The sequence below is a fragment of the Euprymna scolopes genome, chromosome 2 (assembly GCF_053919585.1).
Source record: "Euprymna scolopes isolate OS-2025 chromosome 2, ASM5391958v1, whole genome shotgun sequence".
NCBI lineage: Eukaryota > Metazoa > Mollusca > Cephalopoda > Sepiida > Sepiolidae > Euprymna > Euprymna scolopes.
In genome coordinates, this window is record NC_136483.1 from 185,451,803 (window position 1) to 185,464,552 (window position 12,750).

The 12,750-nt window shown below is 36.2% G+C and overlaps 1 pseudogene; it reads left to right on the forward strand.

Moving 5' to 3' along the window:
- Positions 1 to 848: 848 nt before the first annotated feature.
- On the forward strand, positions 849 to 1,016 carry LOC145243505 (U2 spliceosomal RNA; annotated as a pseudogene).
- The last annotated feature ends 11,734 nt before the right edge of the window (positions 1,017 to 12,750 follow it).

Genomic DNA, 12,750 nt, shown 5'->3' on the forward strand with positions numbered 1-12,750 from the left:
AAACATAAATACATGCATATAAACACAAATACATGCATATAAACACAAATACACGCATATGAACACAAATACACACATATGAACACAAATACACACATATGAACACAAATACACACATATAAACACAAATACACACATATGAACACAAATACACACATATGAACACAAATACACACATATTAAAACAAATACAGACATATAAACATAAATACATGCATATAAACACAAATACACGCATATAAACACAAATACACACATATGAACACAAATACACACATATGAACACAAATACACACATATAAACATAAATAAACACATATGAACACAAATACACACATATGAACACAAATACACACATATGAACACAAATACACACATATAAACATAAATAAACACATATGAACACAAATACACACATATAAACATAAATAAACACATATGAACACAAATACACACATATAAACATAAATAAACACATATGAACACAAATACACACATATAAACAAACACATAGGCACATATTCATGCACACAAGCACACATTCTCTTCCAAATGATCTTTTACAATTCGTACCCTTTTCTTCTCTCTCTGTATCTCCTCCTTTCCCTCCTCCTCCTCCTCCTCCTCCTCCTACTCCTACTACTACTACTACTACTACTACTACTAATAATAATAATAATAATAATACATTTTGAACTCTTTTCTTTCTTTACGTGCTAGCTATGAATTAGCTGAAATATCTTCTCAGTCATCAACTCCTTCCTCTCTAATCTCTCTCTATAGAAAAGTGATATTGTCTGCTTGTCCGTCTATCTGAGGAAACTCCTCTGTCAATTTTTGATCTACAGACTGGATCTGGCCTTTTGGCCAAGATCAAAGTGTAGTATCTGTTCTTCAGATGCAGCACTTCTATTTCTCGTTCTCTTTCAGTGGACGAGAAATCCTTCACGACTGAGACAATTTTTATTTTTGTACCTTTTTTTCCACGTTAAAAAACGACCCTGGGGTCTAACTCTGTCTCGTGGGGAGGCATTGTAAATAGGTACAGACTGGAAACTTGATATATAGAGAATTTGGACCTGTGGGACAAATTTTTTGTATTTAGTCGGTAAAAATAGCTGCTAAGGGGTCAAAATTGAAAAAAAAAATAGAACTTGGCAGCTGTAAGTTGACTTAAAGTGCTCTTATAGGCATGCGCAAATATACATTTATATACATTAAAGTTGGTTTAATTTTAACGTTTTCTTATCCATCTGAAGATAGCTCAAACGGTAACTACTAAGGCTGGAGTGCTAAAGTTTTGGTTTCAATTTTAACTAATGGCACCTAAGTCATTTTTTAAAAACTTTTGAAACTACTACTGTATATTGGGTATAATATAATAATCCATAGAGTATTGGCTATAATAATAAATACGAAATCTGCATGAATTAAAATATTATATTTAAGCGTATTTTGCTGACTGGGCTACGCCGAGAGGGAAACTATTATATATTGGATACAATATAATAATCAATAGAGAATTGGCGCTATCTTCTATAAATATAAAAGCAAAAATGTATGTATGTATGTGTTCGCTTTTTCTGTATGTCTACAAAAGGTTTTTTTTTTCAGAGAAGCGGTCGGTCGGTTCACAACTTTTTAAAACTTTTTATATCACATATAAATCGTAATAATATCTCAGAGTTAACAACGAAACTCGCCTGTCTATTTAATTTGCTCGATTTCGGGAAGATAAATATTCAACATTTGTCGCTCGCTGCATGTGGGTTAGTCTTTTTTCTATAACATCTTGGGAAAAATACTATCCCGCAGTCAAACTTGACCTCATTAACTCATTAAAACGGGCACCTGCCAAATCAAAGTAATTAAATAAATTCAAACATGTTTCCGTTAGCATCTCGCGGTGGAGCAATCGTTAACGTCGCACGTTTTTATTTTTCACACTTTAATTTACAACTTTGCCTCAACGGTTAAGGTTCGATCCTCATACTTACTTTTTTTTTCACCCTCCCCACACACACCTCCAAACACACGGGCAACGCCGGGTACCCCTCGCTAGTCTATATATATAAAAGCGAAAATGTATGTATGTGTGTGTGTATGTTTGGATGTCAGCTAAAAACTTTCGACAGACGCGAAGAAAATTCACAAACTCGGTATCACATCGAAGCTGCATCCTTTGCTTGGAAAATATCGAAATATTGGCCAAAAACCTTAACTTTTTCACCCCAAAATCAACAATTTTCGACAGGGGGTCAACAAAAACGGTCCTCTCGTGACAATGACCGATTTTACACATTCGTCAGATGACGTCGTAACCTGATTTACTTTAAATAGTTGAAAAACCGAACAAATTTTACTGCATCGCTTTAGCTCAGTTGGTTTAGTCCTTTGTTCATTATCTAAACGTTTTGGGTTCGAATCGTGGTGTGAGATGTATATTTTTGTTCGATTTTTTCAATTTAAATATTGAACCAGTGCTATTTAAGCCATTTTTCACGTAACGTTCGTTTTTATGCTTTTTTTTTTTTTTTTTTTTACTTCGCTTATTCTTAGCGACACCCAAAAACACCCGGGTACCCACCGATTTTTAAAAATTTATTATCGAAACAGCCTTATTTAATCCATTTTTCACGAGTTCGTTTTTCTGTTTTCATCGTTCGTTTGTCTTACGTTAGCTTACGTTAGTTTTTTTTTTGTTTTTTTTATTGTTTGATCGCCGCATAGCGGGGAAAACAGAAACTGGCTTCCGCAACATGACGTTGTCGCACCTGCTAATTTCGGTTTATAAATGTCAACTTAACACACTTATCAGTTCATCTGTTCCCGTGGTCGAGATGGTTAGGTCGCAGGGTTTTTTGTTTTCATTTCCTTTCCACCTCCGCGTCAAACGTTTGGGGTTCAAGCCTACCTTTATACTAAAACTATTTTTTTTTTACACCTCCAAACAACCGGCCAACGTTTTTTTTTAACAGGGTTGTTTTGATCTACCCCCCCCACCAACACACACCTCCAAACACCCGGGCAACGCAAGGTACCCCCGCTAGTAATAATATAAATGCGAAATCTGCACAAAGTAAAATATCATATTAAGGCGTATTTTATGACCAGGTAACGTTGGGAGGCCTACTATTGTATATATAAAAATAACATTGTTTGTTTGTCTGTATGTATGTGGAACAATCTTAACCAAACTACTCTATTAAGTTTTGGCATGCAGACCTAAAACTTAATATATAGGGTATTTGGACAAGTGGAAGGCATTTGATTTGGTCTTTAGCCAATAGAAAGAGCTGTTAAGGGGTCAAAGTTGAAAATAATTGTAACTCAACAGGTGTTTGGACTAAACATATTATTTCTATGTATGCGCAAATATACATTTTAAGGTTTAGTAACGTTTTTTTCTTTTAAAAACAGTTTTTATATGTGATGGTAACAAATAATTATATTTTGGAATATGTTTTGGTTTCAATTCGAGTTGATGGCCCCTAAACCATATTTTTATATTTTTTAAACTTTTGAAGTATATTGGGTACAATATAATAATCAATAGAGAATTGGCTATATAATAATAAATACGAAATTTATATGAATTTTGCATGAATCATATTTTAGCGTATTTTACGATCGGGCAACATCGGCAAATTAAGTCAATAAAGTTAGCCGTTGATGATACTGGTTGTTGTTTGGACTCCACCCCACCCCAACCCACGCCAAAGAAATTTTGCCTATGAATAAAACGATTTTTATAAAATTCTATTTTTATATATATATACAGGGTGAGCCATAAAAAGCGGGCCCCAGCTCTAATTAGGCCCCGTTTCTTACTGTTTTGTCCGAATGAAATGAAACTTTGGTCATAACTAATTTATTATATTCAAAACATCACATCAAAACACTAGGGTCTTTGGCCTTTTTTTCTTTTTTTTTCTCCGTTCTACAACATATGTTCTAAATGGCCTCTTTTGTTTTTTTTTTTTGGGGGGGGGTCACCATATATATATATATATATATATATATATATATATATATTTTTTTTATTGAAAACAAAAAAACAAAAAAGAAAACAAAAAAAAAACGATTTAGTTCGGAGAATCTTAAATAGGACGACCCCCTGGTTTGTTTGTGGTATTATGGTGAATGAGACTCAAACTAGGATTAGTGTAGACCAATCAAAGGTACAGTGACGAGGATGACCATTGACCCCCTCCCCCTCTCCCCTTTTTTGATTGACCTTGTGGCTAATTTTATTTTGCTAAAATCTGTTTTAGCGAAATATATAAATCAATGCTGATAAGCGTAAATAATCTATTCTTTGTTCAACTCTCCCCCTGATTAGCAATGATCTTCCTGATTATCATATTCTGAGATCAGTTGTCGATATCAATGCACACGACACCACTGTCTATGGCGACACAGTGAAGAGCATTAGTGATGAAGATCTTGCTGATTCTTCCGATCTTCTCTCATTTCACCATCAATGCTCTTGTATTGCCACAGATGAAATGAAGGGCTCTCTCTCTCTCTCCCCCTTTGCTTTGATAAGTACCTTGGACTGATTTTCATTCCAGATTGAACTGTAACATAGCGCGGATGCGCAAATGTAAATGCATGCAGAGTGACGTAATCGAGATAAAGACAAAAACTATAAAAAAAAAAAAGAGAAAGAGAGTGATTGGGGAGAGAGACTTGGATAACGTTTGTGATCACATGTGAGGCGTGAAAGGCGCTCAGGAAGACGATCACATGACGGACATCAAAGTGGTAAAGCGAGAATGAGGAAATAAATGTTGTTGCTACGAAGAACAAGCGAGTTGGAGTTATTTCCTATTCTTTGTCTTCTTTGCGACTGAAACTGCACACAAAGTGTCTTGATTCACAGACAACGTTACATGAAGTCTATTTTTTTTTTTGCATTTTCACCCCAAACATGGCACAGTGTCACTTGGATGTAGGGGGCTATTATCTGGGACATAATTACAGGGTTACTATATAGGGAGTTGAGCAGCAAGACGTCTGTTTAAGTTACACTTGAACTTCTACATGTCAGTACAGTTGGGGAAACAGGAACCTGGAAGGGAGTTCCAAAGTCTAGCAGTTCTAGGGAAGAAACTATTAGAAGACTTTTTGGCAATTGGGGATCTCTACTGTGTAAGGGTGGGATTTTGCTGCTTGCCAGGTTTGTCGGGATTATTTACACCAAGGGGGTACAAGGACTTGTAGTTCGTCGGAGCACCTACCATTAAAATACTTGTAAAACAGGTAGAGGGATTCAACATTTTGTCAATGGGACAGAAACTTAAGCCTAGCTAAAAGTTCGGAACCTATTAGGTTGGTGACTCTCTTTTGATTTGAACCCGATCCATGAGTGAGAGACTAGTAGCAGATGCACCAGCCCAAATGTGATAACAATACTCCATACATGGGCGAATGCTGGCCTTGTAGAAGTACAAGATATGTTTAGGCGTAAGTAATTTTCAAGCACAGTAGAGAGAGCCCACCTTCCTCGTAGCAGCCGCGGCAATGCCCTTGATGTATCTGTTCCAACTCATATTCCCTGTGAACATTAAGTCGAGGAGTTTGAGGTAATGTATCATTAACCATAGCTATTGGTGGCTGAGAAAGTTTCTTGTAATTGCAAAAACTCTCTGAAAAATTGGTTGGATCATTCTAGCGCACCAGAATATACCTGACACTCGATGCTATACTTTTCTTATATAAAAGTCACTTACATTCTAAGTTTGACCTTTTTTAATAATTACTTTTATTGTTCCTATTTACTATGCCTCCCCCACGGGACAGAGTTAGACACCAGGGTCGTTTTTTAACGTGGAGAAAAGGAACAAAAATAAAAATTGTCTCAGTCGTGAAGGATTTCTCCTCCACTGACAGAGAACAAGAGATTGAAACGCAGCATCTGAAGAACAGATACTACACTTTGATCTTGTCCCGAAGGCCAAGTTTTAATTGTTGTTGTCGTTGTTGTTATTGTTGTTGTTACTGTTCTCCTTTTTTTAGTAAACTGGTTCTACACCTCATTCTCTCCCTTTTCTTCTTCCTTTTGTTCCCTCTCATCTTTCTTCTACTTCATCCCTCTTCTATGGTCATCCGACTCTCTGTCCACCCACTCAAGCTCTCTCCTTCGCTTCCTTCTTGTTCTTATTTTCCTTCTTATTTTCTTACTCAACTCCATTTCTTCGTTTTTTTTCTTCTTCAACAAATTCCATATACTCCTCCTCCTCTCTCCTTCTTCTACAAATCCAATCTACTCATTCTTCTTCTTCTTCTTCTTCTTCTTCTTCTTCTTCTTCTTCTTCTTCTTCTTCTTTGTTTTCATTTAATTACTCCTGTCTATTCTCCTCCCTTTTCACCAATCTCTCCCTTTCCCTCTTTTTACTTCTTCATTCAACTTACTCATCTTCTTTCTTTCTCTTCTGCGTCGTCAACACTGTTTTTGTCGTCGTCCCTCCTTCTCTTTTTTCTTGACCAAACTATTCTTTTTAGTTTTCTTTTTTTCTTTACTAAATTTCTACCTCGCTCCTTCTCTTTCCTCATAATCCAACTCTACCTTTTTCTCTTTCTTTTACACATTAGTGACAATTAAACTAGTATGAATTTTGACAAGGGTCGCACTGAGTGCATGATAAACCCAGATCTGCAAAAGGGATCGTCCTCACGGTTGAATGAACGACGGTTGACCTAAAGTTGAAGCAGTGGGCAGAGGTCAAACACTTTTGACAAAACAGAGAGATGATGACGAATTACGTTACTTTATTCAAGGAGAGAAACTAGGGTCTTCAGAGAGTATCTCGTAGAAGCCACACGGACGAGACACTGTAAATAATTATAGAAAACTTAAATTTAAGGGGAATATTGCTTTGATATCTGTCCGTCTGCGTCATTCATTTCAGTAAGTAAGAAAAAGTTAAAAAGCAAGCAATTAGTTGCATTTTGATGTTTGTTGCTGATTGAAAGGAATGCTAATGCGTTACAAATTTAAAAAATAAAAAGTACACGTCATGTGAACTCTTTCGAAAATTTTGCAAAAAACAAACTTCCAGTTTTTCTATCTTTCATTGTTATTTCAATACGTTTTGTGATTAAGAGCAGAGGATTGCTTGAAATATAAAATAAATAATATAAAAACATAATATATATAACATATAAAATAAATAATATAAAAACAACAATATCGTTTTTATGCTTCATGAATCCCTCATAACCTTGAAATGTGTGTGTGTGTGTTTGATTAAGGAAGGTAATTTTTTTTAGTAGAAAACAGGAAGAAAATGTGTTAATTCATCAAATTCTACTGTTCTGTCTAATATATGATAGACCCTCTAGCATTTATCTCCCTTAGCTCGTCCCTTCTTTCTTCATGATTCCATCAGATTCGTCAGTAGTAGGATCCTTCTGGTGCTTGTCTCCTGCTCTATGTAGTCATCTACTTTGCGATCCTCATGGAAAATTTTTCTCGTGTAAATTCTAATGTTTTGAACATTAAAGTAGATATCTCACTGCTGATGCAATTCTCTTCCCATATAAGAGCCAGATACGTCCTAGGATGGAGTACTGTTGCCACATCTGGGCAGGAGTTGCTAGAAACAGCTTATCCTGCTTTGACAAAATTCAACATACACTTCGTTGCTTAGAAGTGGATGCCCTTTTCTCTTCCCTCCAACCTCTTTGCGATACATTGCGAGCCTGTCTCTGCTCTATCTTTATTTTCATGGCAAGTACTCGCCTGAGCTCTAATCTATACCCCCCCCTTGCCAAACTTTCACAAAATAAAAAACATTTGTCTAGCCGAAACCACTATCAATAATTTCTCCCACTCTTTATCTGTACCAAAACCTAAACGTAGATTCCATGAACAAAGCTTCTTCTCTTAGAAGTGCCCGCCTGTGGAACTCTGTTCCGTTCGCCTGCTTTCCAACTGACTGCAATATGGTTGTCTTCAAGTCCAACGTAAACAAATTCTTGATGATCTGTTCTCTTAAGTAAACTAATTTACCTTATTTTCACCACTAACGATTACTACGATATTATCCAATTGACTACTGTACACTCATTAACCCTTATTCTCGAATGGCCTCCGGGCCTTGATAAGTGGTGACTCTTTTGTAAAAAAATATACTTATACACATTCTCTTCAAATAAAACCGGTTATAAAAACTCTCAACGAACGTCTCGTTGCGTTCTGAAGAAGCTTATTTCTACAGCAACCATTGGACGAAACGGTGACGATGGAGAGAATTGTCAGACAAACACGTATAAATACCCCGCACGTATAAATCCTTATCTTTCACAGATGTAACATAAGTTAGTTCTATAAATGCTATCATATGTATCTCTTTTTGTTTCGGCTCATTTGTCTCGAAAGCTTAAAGTGCTAAACTGTTTTTATACCTTATTGTAATACAGCTTCCTATTCTCGTAGCTTTATTTTTCAATAAACTTCAGACTTTTTTTTGTTACATAGGCATCACCACTTATCAAGGCCCAGAGACCATTCGAGGATAAGGGTTAAAGAGTGTACAGCAGTCAATTGGACACTATAGTAATCGTTAGTAATGAGAATTCGTTCGGTAAAATTGTTAACTTAAGTGGAACGGCTCATCAAGAACTTGTTTGCATTGGACTTGAAGACAACCATATTGTAATCAGCTGGAAAGCAGGCAAACAGAAGACAGTTCCACAGGCGTGAAGTTCTAAGAAAGAAACTTTGCTCATGGAATCTACGTTTATGTTTAGGCACAGATAAAGAGCGGGGGAAATTATTGATAGTGTTTTCAGCTAGACGAGTGTTTCTCGTGAAAGTTTGGTGATGGGGGACCTTAGATTGAAGCTCAGACGAGCACTTGCCATGAAAATAACGATAAAGCAGAGACAAATTCGCAACATCTCTTCTGTGAGAAAGAGGTTGCAGAGAAGAGAAAAGGATATCCCCTACGAGGCTACAAAGTCTATTTTGAACTCTATCAAGGCAGGATAAGTCCTTTCTAGCAGCTCTTGCCCAGATGTAGCAACAGTACTCCATTTTGAGTTAAAAAAATATAAAAAAGGAGGCTCTACTCATAATTTTCATTTTCATCATACCCTGCATGAAGCCTCGTTAAACAGCTTTCACTTCCAACTTCATCAAACTGCATACACATGCCTTATAGACTCTTCCCTTGGTCAACATTAGTAACATTCTGCTGGCTAATAAGGAGTAGATCATCACTGATTTCTTCCATGCTATAGTCATTGTCTTTTACAAAAACTAGCATTATTAAGCATCTTATGTCTGTGTGATAATAATCTTTTGTTTTTGCTAACTCCTTACAAAACTGGCTTCAAGTTATTTATAAATGATTTCTATAAAAAAAGAAATAATGTATTATTATACTAAAATAACTATTTTATTCATTGCAGGTGAAAATTACATTAATGTGATTGCAAGAATTACATCTTAGTGGCTGTTGTATAATACCAAACTCCAGCTGTATTTGCATGAAGGAGATGGTTGACTATAGAACATTACAGTTCTTCACTCACCCCTCCGACGTTATCTTCTTCACCAATTCTTCTTTTCTCCCCCCCCCCGCCTTGTCCACTGATTAATAAATCAACCGAGCAAAACCGTCTTCGAAATCTACAGGTGAGCACCTTTTAGCCTCCCTGTTTTCTCTTTCTCATAAAAGAGACATTGCCAGTCTATCTCTGCTCTATCGCTATTTTAATAGCAGATACTCGAGCCTGGTCAGTACTGAAATGGGTGACCATTTGGGAATTCCAGGTGCTGTAGTATGTGCTCTCCGCTTATCTCGGCATTGCTTCAAGTCGTCTTGAACTTTTCCTTGCCACTGGACTCAAACAGTGCCGATTCAGGAGAGGTGTGGTTGGAATTGCGCAACCCTTGCCTCACAATTCTATGCGCATCTACCCTTGCAGGGGATATCCATTGTCTTTTGAGAATGAAGGCTTCCACTCGACTCAGATTCAACATTTGGTTCACCTCAGTAAAACATTCACAACAAATACTCGTTTATCTACAACAACTGCCAATAATTTTCCTTACTCTTTATCTGTGACTAAAACTAAACGAAAATACCATGATCAAAGATTCTTTCCCAGAACTGTTCGTCTGTGGAACACAATACCTTGGGGCTGCTTTCTACCTGACTATAAAATATAACAGTTCTTCACTCAACCCCTCATACATTATCTTCCTCACTTACTCTTCTTTCCTCCTCCTCACTCTTGCCTAATGATAAATGAATCAACCGAGCAAAGGTGGTGTCGTCCACCTTTTTTTGTTTTTGAGTCGACCAATTAAAAGCAGAACTCTACAAACTCCCATGATGAATGCGATGATCTCGTCTCACCCAGACAATCGCAATGTTGAATTTCATTGAAAGACAATGACATGATAATCACTTTATCTGCGAAAGTCACCATTTGTTCTTGACGAATGAGTCAATAATTGAATTTTTTTTTTTTTTTTTCTGTTCCATTCAACTCCCCACAAAATAATCGTCTAGAATGTAACGCATGCGCACTGTGCATATACCGGAAGATTAATATCAGGTCGTCACAAAAGATTAATTTTCTACTTTACCTTTAAACTCTTTTAAACGAATAAGTTACCCCCCCCCTTTTATGTTGTTTTTGATTAAAAAAAATAATCTATCGATTATTCCCCCTGATGATATGATGAGCAAAAAAACGTCTAGGGTGTCTGGGAATGAGTGCATTATCTTTGTTCAAAATTCACAAAACTTAAGCTTATAATAAAAACACTTAAGCTTATATCAAGTCGGTGCAAACGGTTTTGTCGGATTGTGGAAAGGGACATTTTAAACAATTGTAATTTATTTTATGCATATTGTAATTACAAAAACGCATTAACTTATAGCTTTTTCCTTTTAGGTTATTGAAACAACATTTTTATATATTTTTTTTTCAGTACTCCCATCGATATTGACCCGGAAACGACATTATTCAAAAGCAAATGAGTCATCTTCCATCATGATAATGCTCGTTATTACACAGCACTACTGATCAAAGATCAAGGAGAATTTGGTTGGTAAATCTTGCTCCATCCTGTATATCTTTCTGACCTACCTCCTTCCGATTATAACTTATTTCGGGGATTACAAAACTATTTAGATAGATTTAGGTAAACATCACGAGTGAAGATTGAACGTGAATTAGATTCATATAAAAAAAAATATTTTTACAAGTAAGTTATTTATAAGTTCATTACTAGATGGAATCAAGCCACAGAAAGCAAAGGTCGTTATTGTTTTGAATAGAGATTTTCAAAAACACAGGTTTTCATTTCCAAGATAAAATCTTTAGATCGGTAAAATTTTTCCACCTTATATTATATAACCGTAATAATTTACTACTAATCGAATAGGTGTAATTTACACGGTATTATTATTTCCCTTTCATTTGTGTTGCTTATGTTCTCTTTTATCATCAGCTTAATTATAATACATTTGTCTTTTTTAAAAATGTTGTTATATGTTGTTAGAGATGAAACATTTTCCGAGTTACATTTAGTCTATTTTATGTTGTGGCATATCGATTAAGATGGTGTTAGCCTTTCTCATCTTGAATGAAACTCAAAATCAGCCAAGAGAAGAAATTAGATGCATTTGAATCCAACTGGTTTAAAAAGGATTCTAGTGATCAAATTAAGCGAATTACCAACCAAAAAGTCGAAGATCACACCAAACAACAGGTACATTCGTAAATAATTTGTCTAGATTGGCTTGAACATTTTTTTTTACATAGAAATTAGTACTTATCAAGACCCGGAGACCATTCGAGGATAAGGGTTAATGAGTGTACAGTAGTCAATGAGTCAATATCGTAGTAATCGTTAGTAGTAAAAATTTTGGCGAAGAGAGACCATAGATTGGGGCTCAGACGAACACTTGTCATGAAAATAATGATAAAGCAGAAACAGGCTCGCAACGTCTCTTCTGTGGGAAAAAGGTTGCAGGTAAGACAAATGGGCATTCCCCACTAGGCTACGAAGTCTATTTTGAATTGTCAAAGCAGAATAAGGTCTTTCTAGCAGTTCTTGCCCAGATGTGGCAACAGTACTCCATCCTTGGACATACCTGGCTCTTATACAGGTAGAGAACTGCATCAGCAGTGAGATATTTACTGGAGCGATAGAACGATCCCACCATTTTCCAGCAACCTTGGCAACGAATTTGATGCATATGTTCCATTTCAAATAAGGAGTAAAAGTCAAGTCCAGTAGCTTGTCCAAACATGAAGCCTCCCCAAAATGAGAGCCATTCATTTCAATTGATGCCAGATGGGGATCAGAGCATTGATGATGTCAAGATAGAAGCTTGGTTTTTGATGCATTAAAAATAACCAGCCACCTCTTTCCCCATTGTACAACATGCTCAAGATCAGAGGAGAGAGAATAAAAAAGAACTTGATCATTTACAGCCTTTGATGTATTACTATAGATGGTAGTGTTGTCAGCATAAATGTCTATGAATAATCTTAGAATGTGATTTGGAAGGTAATTGATGTAGATCAGGAAAAAAGTTGGACCCAGGATGTAACCCTGAGGGACTCCAGCATTAATACTGTGAACTTCTGATTTCTGCCCACCAACCACTACTCTTATGTAACTGTCAGAGAGAAATGATTTAATAATTGAGAAGACATTTCCAGCTATACGGTAGCTGGAGACCTTGTGAAGTAGACCATTATGCCATACTCTTTCAA